Raw genomic sequence first — 18,876 nt, 5'->3', positions numbered from 1 at the left:
GCGTCCATTTCTACGCTCCATTTTAGAATATGATCCTATTTTGTATTTCCGCTTGAAAGGTATAAACACGAATATCCATCGATCACATACTATCAACAGCCATTGCCAACAAAGCAACAAAGAGTATTGCCATCAAATAAAGAGAAACAGCGGAAGTAGTATTTTTATGTGTGTGAGCCCAGCGACGGTCTCACGCACAGCGCAGGGTTTGCTCTGTTTGCTCTGCTTGAGCTTATTTGTCTCTTGTTATCTCTTGAATGTCTGGCGGGCTGGCGGGCTAGTAATATCTATTTGGCACTATTTGTGTAAGCGTTCAAATTGTGGTGTTTCAGTTCGGAATCTTCACTCGTCAATATTACACTTACTCGTAAAGTAAGCGCGCTAGATCGGTCGGTCCAGTGCCCGTGTCTGTGACTGTGCAAGTACATAAACACATGCGCATAAAAAGCAACTACACGAACGCATACATACATTCACCTATGTACATATATGTATATAATGTACAAAGAAATTTCCAAAGTTTACAAAGTGAGCACAACTTTTCAAATATTAACAAATAAAATAATAATAATAAAGTAATGAAAAGAGGGCGTGTGGGAGCAGAGTAGGAGAGAGTGAAACCAGAATCGTACAAAACATAAAACAATTCGAAATTCGGCACTCAGATATTCTTAGCAGTGTATATATGTATGTGTAGCTGCTTAATGAATTATCTGAATCAGAAAGTAGTGCAAATACACGTGTGTGAGTGTGTGTGTGCGTGCCTGCCTGTGTTGTGCAGTAGCGTTGAGGGATGTGTGAGTACATCTTCAGTGCAAGCAGAGCATCGAAAGCGGCTAATAATGAGCGTGTAGATTTTTGTGAATACGTTTGTGCATGTACATGTATGAGAATATACGTATTTGTAGTTGTAAGTAAGTAGCAGAGTGATAGCGGCGATGCTTGCAAATTGGTAAATGCATGCTAATGTGCAAATATAGACAGATTAATATAGTATTTACATGCATACATATTTACTGAGTTATTTAGCTGCCCACTTTGTATGCACGTATATATGTACACGTATGTATGTATGAATGTTTTCAAAAGATTTAAGGGAAATCTTTAGTATAATGAAACACGCTTTAAAAAAAAATGTTGTAAAGGCGGGATAGAGGGGTGTATCGCCCTCTTACAACTGAGGCTTATAGTTGTTAAGTAATTTATTCTTAAAGTTGTGTAATTTAGCAAAAAGTTGGTGTTGCCAGACACCTCAAATAAGAACGAAGTTCGCATGCAGCGACGTTCACTGGAAGGTTGTTTGTAAATATGCAGTGTTTTTTGCTTTAGTTGAGAATTGAGAAATATTTTCGAAAATATAAACATATAAAATTGAATTGTACAGGAGCGTCGACTAGAAGGGTTTTGGCTCCGACTCCATGCAGTATCCCATCACTTGTTTTGAGAGAAATATTACGAATTTTCCAATGAAATTCACAGGAGATGTTGATTTCGTGCTTATTTTGCTAAAACTAGCGCCAACACTATTCAGTTAATAATAGTTTTTAAGTTATTTGTTGATAAAATTTGTCTTTTACCTTCACCAAATTTTGATACAATAAGTGCACTTATCACATTTATTTTAATAAATATTCAAACTACATTAACATACACACACGTTTTTAACTCTTTTTATTGATATATACCATAAATTAACAATTTAAATTGCATTTATAACTTGCAAACACTTGACGCGCCAGCTAAATTTACAATAACTGAAAAGCATGGCTGAATGGAGTGCTGCCAGAAGCAAAAAATAATAAAAAAATAGAATCCGATTGAAAACGAAGCAACATAGGAACATAATTTCCACACACTCTTTTTTGTTAGAATAATGAGGGAATGGGGGTTTACAACCTCTAAGGTGTATATATTGAGTTCATAAATATATATAAATACAATATCGATATGATTTTCGAAATACAGTTCAGCTTCACGTAAAATTCCTACGCGAAAAGGAGTACTACGCAAAAATACTGTGGATTGCGTAGCCGGAGTTGGACTGATGAGGGTTATTTTTTTGAAGCGCGGCCGAAGGCCGCCCACGCGAAAAGGAATACTACGCAAAAATACTGTGGATTGCCTAGCCGGAGTTGGACTGATGAGGGTTATTTTTTTGAAGCGCGGCCGAAGGCCGCCCATGCGAAAAAGAGTTCTACGCAAAAATACTGTGGATTGCGTAGCCGGGGTTGGACTGATGAGGGTTATTTTTTTGAAGTGCGGCCGAAGGCCGCCTACGCAGAAGAAAGTTTTACGCAAAAATACTGTGGACAGCATTTATTCCAAATTTTCGGCTGCGGCGCTTTTTTTTCTTTTTTTTTAAATATATATATGTATATATATATACCATATATTCATAATATAGTAAAAATTTGGAATAAAAAATCGCGCGATTTTTTATTCCAAATTTTCGCCTGCGGCGCTTTTTTTTTCTTTTTTTTTTAAATATATATATGTATATATATATATCATATATTCATAATATAGTGAAAATTTGGAATTAAAAATCGCGCGATTTTTTATTCCAAATTTTCGCCTGCGGCGCTTTTTTTTTCTTTTTTTTTTAAATATATATATGTATATATATATATCATATATTCATAATATAGTGAAAATTTGGAATTAAAAATATATATAATAGGACTATGAATAAGTTCGTTTCGGTTTTACAACAGATGGCGTAACTTGATTATTATTCCATCGATCCACATTTCCAAACATTCATTGGAGAGCTACTGTCGTAAGGCACAAACGTCAGTATAAGTTTTTTATTTGAAGCGTAAACAACAATATTTTTACCACACTTGAAAATGTCGAATTTCGTGCCAAATAATGTGTTTTTGCGGGGAATTCTTCTTCATTATTTTAATATGAAGGAAAAAGCAGCCGAAAGTCATCGTATCTTGGTGGAAGTTTATGGTGAGCATGCTCTATCTGAGCGAACGTGCCAGAAGTGGTTTGCACGCTTTAAAAGTGGTGATTTTGGCTTGGAAGACGAAGAACGCGAGGGTGCGCCGCCAAAGTTCATGGATACCGAATTGGAGGAATTGCTCGATCAAGATCCGGCTCAAACGCAAGAAGAGGTTGCAAAAACTTTGGGAGTTGATCAATCAACCATTTCCAAACGTTTAAAAGCCATGGGAATGATCCGAAAGGTAGGCCATTGGGTGCCGTATGAATTGAAGCCAAGAGACGTTGAACGCCGTTTTATGGCATGCGAACAACTGCTTCAACGGCACAAAAGAAAGGGTTTTTTGCATCGAATTGTGACTGGCGATGAAAAGTGGGTCCATTACGACAATCCAAAACGTCGGGCAACGTATGGATACCCTGGCCATGCTTCAACATCGACGTCGGCGCAGAATATTCATGGCCTGAAGGTTATGCTGTGTATCTGGTGGGACCAGCTGGGTGTTGTGTATTATGAGCTACTGAAACCGAATGAAACGATTACGGGGGATGTCTACCGACGACAATTGATGCGTTTGAGCCGAGCACTGCGAGAAAAACGGCCGCAATACGCCGATAGACACGACAAAGTTATTTTGCAACATGACAATGCTCGGCCACATGTTGCACAAGTGGTCAAAACATACTTAGAAACGCTCAAATGGGATGTCCTACCCCACCCGCTGTATAGTCCAGACCTTGCGCCATCCGATTACTATCTCTTCCGATCGATGCAACATGGCCTGGCTGACCAGCACTTCCGTAATTACGATGAAGTCAAAAAATGGATCGATTCGTGGATTGCGGCAAAACCGACCGAATTTTTCACAAAGGGAATCCGTGAATTGCCAGAAAGATGGGAAAAAGTAGTAGTAAGCGATGGACAATATTTTGAATATTAAATTTGTAACCATTTTACGTCAATAAAGTTTCAAATTTCGAAAAAAAACCGCACGAACTTATTCATAGTCCTATTATCATATATATATATCATATATTCAAAATGCATACAATCAAACATACTTTACTGAAAATCAAGCATTAATATATATATGTATATAAATATATACATATATCCATAAATATACCTATATATATATATGAATAGACGTATATAATATAGAAATAATTTGTAAAATTTTGTATTTCTAGTCATTTATTATCTTCTAAAATTGTTTATTTATACGATGTCTGGCAGCACTTCGGCTGGTTGTAGTAACCAAAATAGGAGGATTCTTGGTCAATTTTACAATTTTTAAACTCAAATAACTTAAAAACTATAAGCCTCCGGTAGGTTCTGTTTTCAGTTTTAAGATGGGGATACACCCCTCTACCCCCCCTTATACCCCCTTTTTTAAAAGGGGCGGGAGAACAAATGGGTATTTTCCCAGGGTTTTTGTAAATATGTAGAATTTTTGCATAGAACTTTTTTCTGCGTGGGCGGCCTTCGATCGCTCTTCAAAAAAATAACCCTCATCAGTGCAACTCCGGCTACGCCATCCATTTTGCATGCATGTAGATATGTATGTATGAAAGTTTCCAGAAGATTTAAGCATTCATTTGTGTTAAAAATACAATTGAAACTTAAGTGATGAGTTGTTTCAAAATTTCAATGTAAATTCGATTAGGCGAAGCTTTTAAAATGAATAGAATATCATCGAGTTCAATGAGAAGTTGGCTAACAATACAAACATTGAGAAACACATACAAACATATGCATTTATGTATGTATGCATGCATGTATTTGAACAGTGTTATCTTATTTAAATATTCCGCTGCATCAACAGTCTCTACTCTATAAAAAAAAAAATCTTCAAAATTATTATTACGTTTTATTTGAAAAATAATATAAGACAATTCAGGTACATTTCTTCTTCCACTCGATTACCGCGATATTCGCTTAAGCGATTTTGCCCGAGTTTAACAAAGCGCGCCAGTTGTTTCTTTTTCATGCTAAGTGCCGATTTACACACAGAGACATTTGGAAGGGAGTCACTGGAAATTCTCTTTTCATATTTCATTCGGGGTCACACGGGCAAAATTGTTTTCGGCAACATTTTGGCGTTTACTACTTTAGCATCTTCTGGTGCGGATATATTTTACAACCCGCTAGAACGTTCGTCAACAGTTTCTTAAATATTTCAATGAAGAATGCAAACTGGTTAAATATAAAATTTTTTTTTTATTTACATATAAAAAAGTATATATAAATTTTTGTACTTGGATAAAAACAATTAAATTAAAAATACTTCATACATATATAAATAATTAACTTCAAATTAACTTGAGTATCTACTTATTTCTACTTTACTAGCAAAAATAATCCTGCATTTCCCAAGCAGCGTTCTGATGTTTGTCATCGTTGATTTCTTTCGTTTGATTGAAGACCAACACAGTACTCAGAACTTTCTCCCACAAATGAAGAAACGAATGAAGCAACTGTCAAAAATTGCTTTAAAATTGGAAATACGAATAAGAAGCGCAAAGAGTGTTGCCAGTACGGGAGACAAAATCCCTCCTCTCTCCCGCGGCCGTCCTTCACCACCGAACAAAATGTTTCCCTTCCAAATGTTTCCCTGTGTAAATGGGCACTAACTGGCGCCAGTTGGACACGCCAAGTGTCCTGTTCCTGTTCTTACCAAAGCAGAGAAGGCGTTCTTCTTCCTCTGCTACGACCTCTTTCATCTACAAAGCATGACAACGGTTTTCAATCGGAAGTATGTATTTGCAATGCTTAAAGCAGCGGATTGGTTAATTGACGGCGGCTTAAAATTAAGGGCTGCAGTGACAAATACTTACTTACCTGTACTTACTTAGATGGCACTACAACCGTACTGTCGGTTTTGGCCGAATCTAAAACATTGCGCCATCCAGCTCGGGTGCTGCCAGCTTATGCCTCACTTGATCTCCCCAACAGATATTGGGTCTTCCTCTTCCTCGTCGTGCATCCCTCGCGAACGTGCCGTGCCGGAGCTCTTTCGTTCATCCTCGAGACATGGCCAAGCCAGCGCAGCCGCTGTATTTTAATACGCTTCACTATGTCCACATCTCGGTATAGCTCAAACAGCTCGGTGTTCAATCGGATACGGAACTCATTATCGTCTACGCAAAGAGGGCCAAAGATTTTTCGGAGAATTTTTCTCTTGAACGCCATCAGTGCTCTCCCATCAGTTGTCTTCATCGTCTAAGCTTCTGCGCTATATACAAAGACGGGGATTATTAGGCTTTTGTACAGCGATGTTTTCGTTTTTCGAAAGAGGGCTCTACTTCTGAATAGCCTACTGAGCCCAAAGTTACCCCTGTTGGCAAGAGTTATCCTTCGTTTAATCTCTGAGTGACAAATAGAGACGCAGTGACAAATAAGCTGCTCTAAAAGGCTTAGAAACCGCTCGCACCAATTTAAAAACAGTCCAGATACGTAAGTTGAGCTTGAACTTATGTAGGTGCCGCGACACTGTAGTGTTCAAGGCTATGAACTGGCTAATGAATTGGCGAGCTGCGATCCTTTTCAGCATGCTAATGAAGTCATAATAGGACAAATTACGTGACACAAATCATAGAGTCACCATAGACACCATCGACGTTTCGCTGTGCATATTTTGTTTGGAGCATGAGAACTATTAAGAGTACTTGGAAACTTTTCGGGCATCTACAATTACATCCCATTCCATACACAAAGTACTCGGGCGACTAGCGTTAATTACTTCGGTGCAAAGTGGTTCCATTACTAAGCTCAACATTCGTTAGTGTTCATGCGCAGTTATGTAGAAAGGTACTCGCCTTTATGTTTTTAGAAAATCCGCGAGGTTGGAACACTGACTCGCTAATCCCACAAGTGAATGGGTACATATAGGAATGATGTTAAAGCGCGAGGCATGTTTTATGTCATGGCCCCACTCTGATGAAATTCGGGATCGATCACGGGTAAGTGTCATTATAGGGGATTGATACGAGCCACTTGATGGCCCAAAGTCAAAGAATATAAAGCATAGATACCAGCAAGTACGGAAGAGTTCAATTCTTTGCTACTCTCTCAATATGCATCTGCTGCTGGCTTTCTCGAGCTTGATACTCTTGCCTTTATATAAGCCTGTCGGTTTGAGTCAGTCAAAATGAATACGTGTGAAATTACCGGTAACAATTCTGTTGCCGAGCCCTCTATGGCGTGGCAGCCGAAGTTGCTCTCACAATTTTGCTGCGGATAGCTAAACCTTGTAAACTATCACCCTTGTGGCAATACTGCATTTTGTAGGACGTGCCAGTCGAACTCTTTGCCACAACTCACTCATTCTTGCGGGTGTATAAGTCTTTGGTGGGTAAGGTGCAGGCTTTTGAAAAATATATGGTTGACGTCATAGTTTTTGTTGTTGTTATAACAACATAAAATATTCCCCATAAATGTTTGAAAAATGTTGCTAATTAACACTTCTTGGCCGATTGTAATATCGAGTCGTTCAATTGGCGTAAAATCTACTCTAACGCGAGCATACTCGCTATCTTTAATCAGTCCGGTCTCGCAATTGTTACTATAAGGGTCAGCCCCGTGTTTAAACCCTAAGATATACTTATACATAGAGTAGAATGGGGTAAGATAGGTATGGGGGCACAATAGGTAGGTGGGGTTTTCGTCGCACTGTTTTTGCAGAGGTCACTCGTCTTATGTGAATTGAATACGTGGTGGGGAACAACGTTCGCGACTGTCATTTCGGCCGTCACCATTGATTAGTTATCCTAGTTCTGGCGTCGTTTAGTTTTTTGTGAGCTTTTCTCCGACAAAGCATTTTTTTTATTCTACGGAGCAGTGCATTTAATGTATGTAAATATTTGTCAGGTGAGTTTTATTTTACGTAGAAAATAATGCTGAACACGAATAATGTGTTAGTTTTTTGATATTTTTGTTTTTAAAAAAAATATCGACACTAACATAAAACATGTGCTTGGGGGCACTATAGGTCAGCCGTCTGGGGGCATTATAGGTCACTACTTTTAATTGAATAAAATAAATTTTAAATGTTTTTGCAGCAAAATGGTGCGTAATTATGTGCGAAAAACGCCGAAACGAAGTGAAGAGGACGTAAAAAACGCAATCGCGGAAGTCCGAGATGGCGCTAGTGTTCGATCAGCCTCTAAACAATTTAAAATTCCGTTCGAAACATTACGTGCTCGCGTGATGAATTAAAGAAAAATTCCTAACTTTTATAACATGTGCAGTGTTCATACTCTATAAATAAAAGTTAAAACGTTACTTTCCAAGCCATGTACATTGTTATTTTCCCCTCACATATAGTGACCTATCGTGCCCCCCGATCTTAAAAATATCGAAAAAAAGTACCTTTGTCTTATTGAATGCAGCTTCCAAAATATTTAGCCAAACATAGGTCAGTATAACCAAAATGTTAGCAGATAAATAACCTTTCAAAATCTTGCTTATTTTTCAAAATCAATGCAAAAACACCGTAGCAAGAGCTCTCCAAAAAAAATGACCTATCTTACCCCATTCTACTCTACATATATCCGAGAGGATTTGTGCAATGAAAAAGCTCCTTATATAATAAAAAGAGTCGGCCTAAGACTGTAGGTCCCTTCATTTTTGGAACGACATCAAGACGCATACCACAAATAGGAGGAGGAGCTCGGCCAAACACCTAACAGATGTGTACGCGCCAGTTATTTATTTAGTTTATTTTTTATTTGGCACAGCAGTAGAGCCACAAACGCTAATCGAAGCTAAAATTTCGAGGCTTTATGATGTCTACAAATGTTCCCGAAACACTTGAACTTGCTTCAGAAAAATACGCAAAAGTAAACAAGAATTATGGCAATTATGAAACTGATTTCAAATCAATCAATTCTGTTCAGTATGTGGCCATGCCTTTATTTTCTGGATCAAGTCAGTGCGTAAGCCAAAAGTAGAAGGAGATAGAACTAGGTTCCATTAGTACGATAGTTGGTGATGATACCACTGGGTACTGCTTAATAGGAACACATGGGAAACGCTTGCGGATTCGCTCTAATGACTTATATCGTAGCTGTAGAAACGAAGAGGGGGTGTAGAGTGTTCAAAATTTCCTCTGCCCTATTCCGGTCTTGACAGAATGGGACATCGATGTCTGAATTCTTATAACTTTGAGTGTCTGACAGATTTAGAATTCGCAGCCATCTAAAGCTGTTCATCTTTTTTTAAAGACATGAAGTGGGGTCCCCACATTGGGAGGGAATTAGGGTGAAAGCTTAAGCCTAAACTAGTGATATCACAATGGACCTGGACTAAGAGGGTACCCTTATGAGGAGTGGCAACTACCGTAACCTAACCAAACCTATCCTAGTTAATTCACTACATTTTCACAGAATAATGCAACATTTGAACAGTATTTTCTAGATTTTCATTGCAAAATATCAAAAATTGAACGAGCAACAGTGAATCTCCGAAGGCGTGTAAAAAATAAGTTGTTTTGCGGTATTCGTCATAACTTGCAACATTGGTTGGTTGGTTGGTTAGAGTGGTGATTCATCCAGAATTCAATTAGCTCTTCCGCGCCATTTTGTAGCCACATCCTTGTTACCAACTTGTTTACCAGTTATTTACAGCAAGACAATATCCAGTCTGTGCGGTTTAGGAACCTTATTAGACTGTTGACGTCTAAGCCAGACAGTTGCTCGAGACTCTCGAACAGCGGTTGCTCCAAGGTTACCAATCTGTCCTTCCATAGCGCAGGGCATTCACAGAGGAAATGGAAGATTGTTTTCTTTTTCTTCGGTTGTTTACAACTGAGACAGTATGTTTTGTGAGGGATGCCCATTTTGGATGCTTATTCTCTGACAGGCCAAAAGCTGTTATGACTGCCGTTAGTCTACAGGCGTTCCGTCGTTTCATGTTTATTAATGTCGACGATTGTTTGAGGCTGTAGGTGGGCCATAACGTCCTGCTAATTTTGTATTTCGCTTGGTCTCTCCATCTGCAATCCGCGATTCGGAGGAACATGGTTGCCAATATTCGACGGACCCATCTGGCATCCCGGACCTGTATCTTTTGACAGAGACGTCAGATCGCTTAATGACATACCGCGTTGGAAGCGTCAGTCCAAGCAGATTTTTACCATGGAACAGTACACGCTACGTGAGCGCTCCCAAATTGTTGAAATTTACATTCAACAAATGAAGTCAATTGTGAAAACTCAACGTGCGTATCAAAAATTTAATATTGAGAAAAGTGCGCCTTCTAGGAACGCCATTAAACGTTTGTACGAAAGGTTTTCGACTGGTGATGCTTTTTCTAATCCAAAGAGGTCAAATCAAAACCGACCAAGGAGTCGCCAAGGACATCCCAAAATCGCCGTTCTCAGCAGTTGGGCGTTGCTCGGACCACTTTACAACGAATTATCCGCATTGATTTGCATTTATTTCCGTATAAGATTCAATTGACGCAAAGATTGTTGCCTGCGGACAAGCCTCGTCGATTGGAATGGGCCCAAAGAGTCATCGAAATCCGTCGGGTCCGTCGTATAAGAGCAACCCTGTATTTTAGGGAATTTGTATTTTTGACTGCACCTAATGGTGTGAATACCGGTTCTGCAAGAGCCAGAGCCAGGTTACTTTATGGTTTTCACTCAAGGTGGTAAGGCTATTCCTACTTTGTTCCACCACTTTAGGGGTTGTTGTAGTCGAATGCAGTGCCTGGATTGCAGCTTGGCTATCCGAAAAAATAGCGATATTGCCCTTAAAGGAGAAATCTGTGATTAGTAGCCTACAAGCTTCCCCAATTGCCAGTACTTCCGCCTGGAAGACACTGCTGGTATTAGGGAGACGCAACATAATCCTCTGAAAAAAAGTAAAGAGGTATTTGTTGAACGAAATTTTTCTCGAGGTATATCTGACAGAATTTTCTCTTTGGTTTTTAAATTTTTCGTAGCACTTGGAGCCAAAATACCGACTAACTGATTTGCTATTGAAAAATTAATAATTATGAAAAAAAAACAAAAGAGGTCCCAACGATGCCAGGTGAAATATATAAAAAGTATTGATGAATTGCAAGATTGTTGCATCCTGGATATTAGGAATGCCATTTCCTCAGTATTGTAATCGAATTGCAAATTTGGAGGTTAGAACCGCCAGAGCTGGCTTTGCGGTACATCACTGTTTGTATATACATATAATCTTTTTTATTGTAGAATTAAAAGTGCAAAAATTTCATAAGAAAACAAACAAGTTGATTTGTAGTATAACCCACAACTCAAATTTACCACCTTCACAGGGTTTTTACTACTCCCTTGCAAATAAATCACTTCTTCTTCTACGTAGGTTCAGATGCATTTTATAATATGGCACAATTCGAATTCTCCCGAGAAGACCAGAGAATGAAATGAAAAACACATTTGCAGCTACTACAACAAAATTTTCAGTTGAAAAACTAATTGGCTTTCTATGTAATTTAATTAATATAAATATGTACTTAAACCCATCTACATATTCCCAGAAGTATTACCTATCTAAAGTGTTTAATTCAATAAAATGCTATTGATGAACTGCAAAATTGTTTGTAGTAATTGCCATCACATTTTATTTGTATATATGCAAGTACTTGTAGGAACATTAGGGTGGTCCAAAAAGTTTTTTTCTTGATGCTACTCCCTATAACCAAAAAAATTATACTATGTACATTTTTAATTTTTGTAAATAATTAATAAAATTCAATACAATTTGAAAAAATAAATAAAAATTAGTTTTTTAGTTTTTATATTGCAATTTTGGTGAGTTTTCAGAGTTCCTATAAAAAGTAGTTTAGTCAATTTTGCCTTTTTTTGTTGCTATTTGAAAGCACGGTGCATCCCTCTTTGGCCATTTGTGAAGGAAAATCAAAAGAGGGCACTAAATAATATCCAATCTAGCCGTTTGATTCGCTGATTCTCTGCTCGCTATCTCGGGGCGCTGCACACTTGACGGTAAATTTGCATGTGAAAGCAACAACAGAGTTATCGAGCAAGATTCGTTGCTAGCGGGTATGGTTATACTTCATAAAACTGCTAAAACTCACTATTTTCAATGCCGCCAACTCTCTTTCAAGAAAGCTTCATTAGACCGCGTTCATACGGGGAGAATTTAGTTGCTTCAGCTTTGTGAATTCTCTTTTGTTGTTGACCGTCGTATTTACACGTGTCAACTCCGCTGCTTTTAGGTCTACAGTTAACAACAATATAGAGAAGAACGAGAACTCAAAGGGTGTTGGCAGAGCACGGGCATCACAAGTAACGTGTTGATGCAAAAACGGTTTCCCCGTATGAACGCGGTCTTACTAACACTAAGTGCTTCTAACATTGAGTGCTTCCATAAAAATGTAAATTTTGGCAGCTCTTTTCCGGCGCTACCAACATATTTATACCAGTTGCTTCATCTATGCGCCATTTTCGAACGCTTGGCGAATCGAAGAGGTCTTTTGTAAACATTTTATACCAAATTTGGCGAAAAACAAACAAATTTTTCCCATAGGAATTCAGTGGTAATTTACAAAGCATAGGCGGTACAGGTAAATATAGGTTGACCAATTTAGAGGTGTCGGATTTTAAATTGAAATAAAAGAACGAAAATTCAAATTGATTGGGCAATCTTTATCATTTTTGTGCAGCAACATTCATGACATTTATTTTTTAAAGATAATCCCTTTCAAATGTTGCCCGCAACAGCGACGTAATTCGCCCATCCGTAAAACGAAATTTTAATGAGTCACTGCAGAACTTCGGTCGGTATCTCGTGAATAACTTTAGTAATGTTGGCTTCCAATACCTCAATGGATGTTAGTTTATCCACAAAGCATTTAGACTTACAAAGTCCAAAGGTGTTATATCACACGATCTTTGTGACCAATCCACGGGTCCGAGACGAGAGATAAATTGCTCACCGAAACGACGACGCTATAAATCCATTGTTTTACGGGCTGTATGGCAAGTAGCGCCGTCTTGTTGAAACCAAATATTGTGAAGATCACTGGCTTCAATTTGCAGTACCAAAAAGTCGTTTATCATGGCGCGATAGCGTTCGCCGTTCACTGTTACATTGGCCCCAGCCTTGTCTTTGAAGAAATATGTGCCGATGAGTACTCCAGCCCATAGACCGCACCAAACGGTTGTTTTCAATGGATGGGATGGCTGTTCTTGAATGGCTTCAGCCCAAATACGGCAATTTTGCTTATTGACTTAGCCATTGAACCAAAAATGGGTCTTATCGCTGTGCACCATTAGTTGGCCTGAGCGCGCGATGAACACTTTTCGCAGAGCGTCGATTTTCGTAATACAATTGAACGTTTTGTAAGCGTTGTTGAGGGGGAAGTCTTTCCATGATGAAATGCCAATGAATAATAAAAAAAATTATTTATAATAGTTTGACAGTAGTCACGCGTGATCTGTGAAAAAACCCTATTGGATAAAGTACCTCCAATATGATCACCCTTTACAAGATGGCGCAAAATTAATAATTCATTTTGATTTTGAGAAACTTTTTTACTAAATAAACAAAAAATTTTGTGTGATGAAATTTTTATTGCGACCTGCAGCTGTGTAATTCACAAGTGTCAAATATGATTTAGGTACCTCGCTATAAAAAGATTATAAATCTTCCGATAGGGTGATTAATTTTGCGCCACTTTGCATTAAATAAAAAAAAAGTGTGTCCAAATTTTTGGAGCATAGAACAAATTGAACTGGTAGCATGAAGAAAAAAAGAATTAATGTTTTTGGGTCGTCCTAAGGTGCATGTGTATGTATGTATGTATATGTATTTCATGTGAAATTATGGCATCTAAATTTCGCAGTTCAGCATTTAACAACGCTTAATTGAGTTCAAAAGTGTAAATTTGCAAATTAAATGTGCATATTAAAAATGTGCGATGTTGTTGTTGTGCTTGTTTTATTGAGCGCTGCATTTTCGTTGATTTGTATTTTTAGAAACAAGCGTACATTTGTAATGCATACGAGTACACAATTTATAAAACTACATATATACATACATACATACGTACATGCATATATACGAATAAAAGTAAGTTCGAACTTACAGCTGTGTATGTGTGTGCGTGTGTGTATTATACTAGCTGTAGTAAGTGCCACTCTAAGCCAATGCATTTGAACGAGTATGACATGGTTAGTTCATGCATATACATACATATATACAAACACCCCCCGTAACGCCCTCCACTGCCATGCTTGTCTCAATTAATTGGCTGTTGGCGATTTTTCGTTGTGCGCTGCGCCACACCAATCGCTATAGCAACCAACGTGTTGTCTCCAAATAGGCAGTAACCACTTTACAATACACATGAATGTATGTATGTACATTCGTACACTCATATAGGCATGTAGATATGTAAATGCAAGCATTGCTTAAAGCAGTCTTTGCTAAATATGCCACTAACCAGGTGTTGGCGAACGTTGCGCTTAAGTAATGTGGTGACGGTCAGTGACTAAGTTCGCCGGAAAGTCAATGCTCAAGTGTGGTAATGAAATTGTGAAATGTGATTTTGAAAAAAAAAGAAAAATAAAAAAAACAAAAGTAAAATTAAAAACAAAACTAGAAAAGAAAAACAAATACATAAGTGCATATGCATATATGTCTGTATGTATGCATGCACATAACACATATGTAAGTACATATGCAAATGCGTAAGTGATCTTGGCATAATGCATGCGAAATGCTCAGCGCATAGTGAAATCAAATCAAATCGAAAGAAATGAATCGCAGAGAAGTGCAGTAAAGTGCTGTGAGGCGAAGTGAAATGTGCAGCAAAGTATCGATGTGATCCGCATCAGTGCCACACGCACACAAATGTACTTATGTACATACGTGCATGCATAGTGTTTGCCTGCAAATATGCCTCATAAGTATATAAAATCCATACGCGCATACATACAAACATTAACTTCTGCTCTTAGCATGAGACTGCATTACAGCTATCGCGTTGCTATTACATACGGGTGTATGTATGTATGTATGCTTGCTGCTACCATGTATATGTGCATGTATGTATGCATGAAGTATCGTAAAGTAAAGACCAATGTTTTCCCCGCTTTGGTTCTTATCTCCCCCTTTGCACTAATCGTTCCTTTCCCGTGCAAGCAATACGTACCCGTATTTTTTGTATTTTTATAAACATACATACATGCATACATAAGTATGCATTTATGGTTGTATTTATGTGCATGTGTATGCTTCATGCCGTTTCTTTATCTAAACGCGTTTCACTGAACTCTGTTTGACTGTCTGTCTGACTGCCTGCCTACCTTCCAACCAGACCGTTTGCCGCATATGTATTCTATGAGATTTATGCTGCACATAAGGCAACAACAAAAGGCACACCAGCACACACATATGAATGTATATGTATGCTGTATGCACACATACTTACAAATACATATATGTATAAAAAGCTGCTACAGTAACGCTCATGTTTGCTCGGTGGTACGCCATGGTCACCCGCAACCGTTCGCTGGAGGGAAACTTAAAAGAAAAATACTTCACGTACTCATACTTTTTTCCGTTTCGATTTGGGGTAATTAGTTGGTCTATAGCTTCGGCTCGGTACCACAGTTGGTTTTGGTAGTGTTCCATCTAGGTGATCCAGACTTTGCGCACAAGCAGGTATGAGGATGAGAAGATTCGACTACGTTCTAGTCTTGAGTTCGCATTTTGACGCTGTCGTGTCCGCGGACTATGTACCTTGAACCTTATCTCTTATCGATGAGTTGCCCTGCTAGTCAGACAACATATCTGCCCCTCCCTCATATAGCAAATGCAATATTTTTGGGGTTTCAATTTATCGCCTTTTCCTCGCATCAGAAAAGATTTCGCCCTTTCAGCGCAAATTTGTGGCAAATGTGAACCAATTTTTAATCAACAGATTCTTGATGTGCAATCCAATGAGTTTGTCGAATCGCCAGGTATACTAGTGTGAGCGCGCCCTCCACAATGTGGAGTCGGATCTACATTTGCACCTCTATATCCGACCGCGCCTGCGAAATTGGAACAACCTTCATTTTCGTCTTCAGCCAAAGTTCACCTTGGTTGCAAATGCAGTTTAAAGGAAACCCAGCAACAAATCCCGACATTTTCATCTTCGCTGCATGGGTACTAGAGATTGGCTTTTTATGATCCAATGTCTGTGTGGCCTTTATTTCCTTTTGCTAACGGCTTAACAGCTTGCGTCGTCGTCAGGCGGCACTGGCTCCGACAGGAAGGTTTGCTTTTTATAGCTACCCTTTATTCAGTTTTGCCGTCTATAGGATTTATTATTGGCCCAGCTGCGGTATCCAATGGAAATTTTTTCCTCGTGGAGTGGCTTACAACTCCACACAATGCGCGTATATTTCTTCTGCAAAGCGGTTTCACTTGGTGTAAGAGTCCTGCCCCCACGATTTCGAAAGTTAGCGGCAGTAGCTTTTATATCTCATCTTTCTATTATAAACTGTGCATGAATAGGGTGGAAGTCCACTAAACTCCTTATCTAAAGAGTACAGCACTGGCTAATGTAGGTGTAATTCTTCACTTTTGAAGCGACTCCACTATCGTCTTGTAGTTTTAGGGTACCAGATATCAACTTAGTTCCTCTACTTACAGGCTATATGCTTCTTTTTCTTGATTAGGGCGAGAACCGTTTGAGCGATTTCAGCCGAATTTAACTAACCGCGCCGGTCGTTACTTTCCCGCGCTAACCAATGGTGGTTGCCCCGCTAGTGAAGTCAAGCTCCTCTCCACCAGATTTTTTTCAATGAAAAGTAGGTCTTAAGTAGGTAGGTACGAGAAATGGTTGAAGTACCACTCCGGCACTTCCCAAGTAGCACTAAAGCGGCGTTTCGATACCATTTTTAGACCTCCAACAGGCAGAGCTTTTGATATAATGGAGAAGATTGATAGGGCTTAGTTAGAGGACTACCACAGGCTATCGAAAAAAGCAGCACCCCGTGACCTAGCTACCAAACCTGGACATTTGCAGAGAAAGTGCTCAACAGTCTCCTTCTCTAAAAGGTCCCTTCAGCTCCTGCAATGGGGGTTAAATGGTAAACCTAGCTTTTCCGCATGCGTGCCTATCGTCCAATGACTGGTAAACACAGCTACGGGTTTGGAAATTGAATGAGGTAGAGTCCCAGAACTTTCTGCGCCCTGCGTCTACTCTACTGGGGTCAAAGGGTTTTCCAAATATCACATGAAGAAATAGAGCTCCATTTGTTCTGCGCTTTTCTGAGCAATAAGTTGTGCAATTGACCTTTAATAACAGTCAGAGGGATGCCCATGACCAGTTAGGAGACCTCTGAGACCAATTCTGTCGACCCCTTCCTGGCAAGCTCATCTGCATTTTCATTTTCCTCTAAGTTCCTATGTCCTGAAACCCAGATCAGAGAAATGTTACCTGCACAACCAAGAGATTTTACCTTCTTACAGGACTTGACCAGTTTGGATCTGCATCATGACGTCGTCAGTGCCTTAATCGCAGTTTGACTAGCGGAAAAAGTTGGCTTTTCCCCGTAGCAAATATATTTAGCACATATAGTCAATGTCAAAAGAAAGTGTACACCATATATTAACAAGTTTTGACTATTTATTTATTTTATTTTTAATTGCAATTACATATGCTTTTATAAAAACACAATCCATACTACAACAAAAACCATGCAAAGTAAAGTTTCGAACTTTGTATAAAATTTGTAAAAATTCGGCAAATTTCTTCCAAATCTCAAACTTATTACGGAGTTTTTTAAAAAAAATCCGGGTATACAGTTTTATAGATCATTGAATTTTGGTGTAATAAAGTGCAAGTTTCAAGTAGATGAAAAATCACACTGATTTTTGAGAGTTTTTTTGGTCGTGGTCTTGTGCATTTTCTTCATTTAACGCCTATTTCACATTTTTTTATATGGAAGAGAACAGCCGTCAGCAGAAAGAAATGTCAAAAATCAACGCAATTTTTTAACCACTTGAAACTTGCGCTTTATTATACCAAACTTCAATGATCTATAAAACTGCATACCCGTAATTTTTCTAAAAATGTATGATGTGTGTACTGATAGAGTGCCTAGAGTTAAATGCAGTTGATCTTTCTGATAAGCTTTTCTAGGTAAAAAATCCACTCGCTGAAAGACGATTTCGTATCTAGAACCAATCGAATAGTAGATTATCAGAGATCTACTAGGCCACGGTGGTTGCCACAGAGTTCTGGTAAATACGTTGAAGACACTCAGAGCTCAAGGCATAAACCAAAGAGTATGTTCAGAGACTCAAATTAACCACGGCTCAACGGGCTTACTATACATATGGATATGTACGTGTGCACTACATCTACATACAATCATATAAATATGTATTTACAAACTCAAATAACTCCTTTTACCGAGCCCCTTCTTCATTTCCTCATTAGCGTTCCCACTATACTCCTCAGCTCGTAACCAATGAGACAAAGACTTCAAATAAAGCTTTGTGATAGTTGCTTGCCAATCACCTCCAATTGAATTCCTTTCCTTTCTCTTTAATCCACACAAACAATGATTCATTCATTCAATACTTGCGATCATTTTATTGATTACTGTATACAGTACGCCTACTTGCTGAGAACTTGAGCTCAGTTATTTGCCTTGCTAGTAATACTTGTATACATATGTACATACATACTCGTATAACTATCGATTGCCAACGGTGTGGAGGGCAAACATTTCTGATATTACCTGTAATTTATTTTACTTTGTAGTTCTTTGTAGTTGTAGTTCTGCAACAATGCCAACAGAAGACTGGTTTCATCACTGATGCTCGTGAGCGCACACACACACACACACATTCATACAAAATTAAAGTAATACTCAAACACATGCGTACCAAATGCGCGCTTCAACACACATACATACTATGCCGCTTACG

The 18,876-nt window shown here is 38.6% G+C and overlaps 1 protein-coding gene across 3 annotated transcripts in view; it reads left to right on the top strand.

Annotated features, from left to right (window-relative positions):
* Nucleotides 1-344: 344 nt before the first annotated feature.
* LOC128868865 (sodium-dependent transporter bedraggled) overlaps nt 345-18,876 on the top strand; it is a 39,812-nt gene continuing 21,280 nt past the window's right edge. For 2 of the 3 annotated variants that reach the window (XM_054111412.1, XM_054111416.1), the window contains exon 1: nt 345-528. The gene's annotated coding sequence lies outside the window, so the exon portion shown is untranslated. Of the gene's footprint in view, nt 529-14,050; nt 14,617-18,876 lie in introns of those variants that run through there. The other variant, XM_054111414.1, reaches the window with a different exon arrangement.

Source organism: Anastrepha ludens, chromosome 6 (assembly GCF_028408465.1).
Source record: "Anastrepha ludens isolate Willacy chromosome 6, idAnaLude1.1, whole genome shotgun sequence".
Lineage (NCBI taxonomy): Eukaryota > Metazoa > Arthropoda > Insecta > Diptera > Tephritidae > Anastrepha > Anastrepha ludens.
Note: the sequence above shows the minus strand (reverse complement) of the source record. Positions and strands in the feature narration are given on the sequence as shown.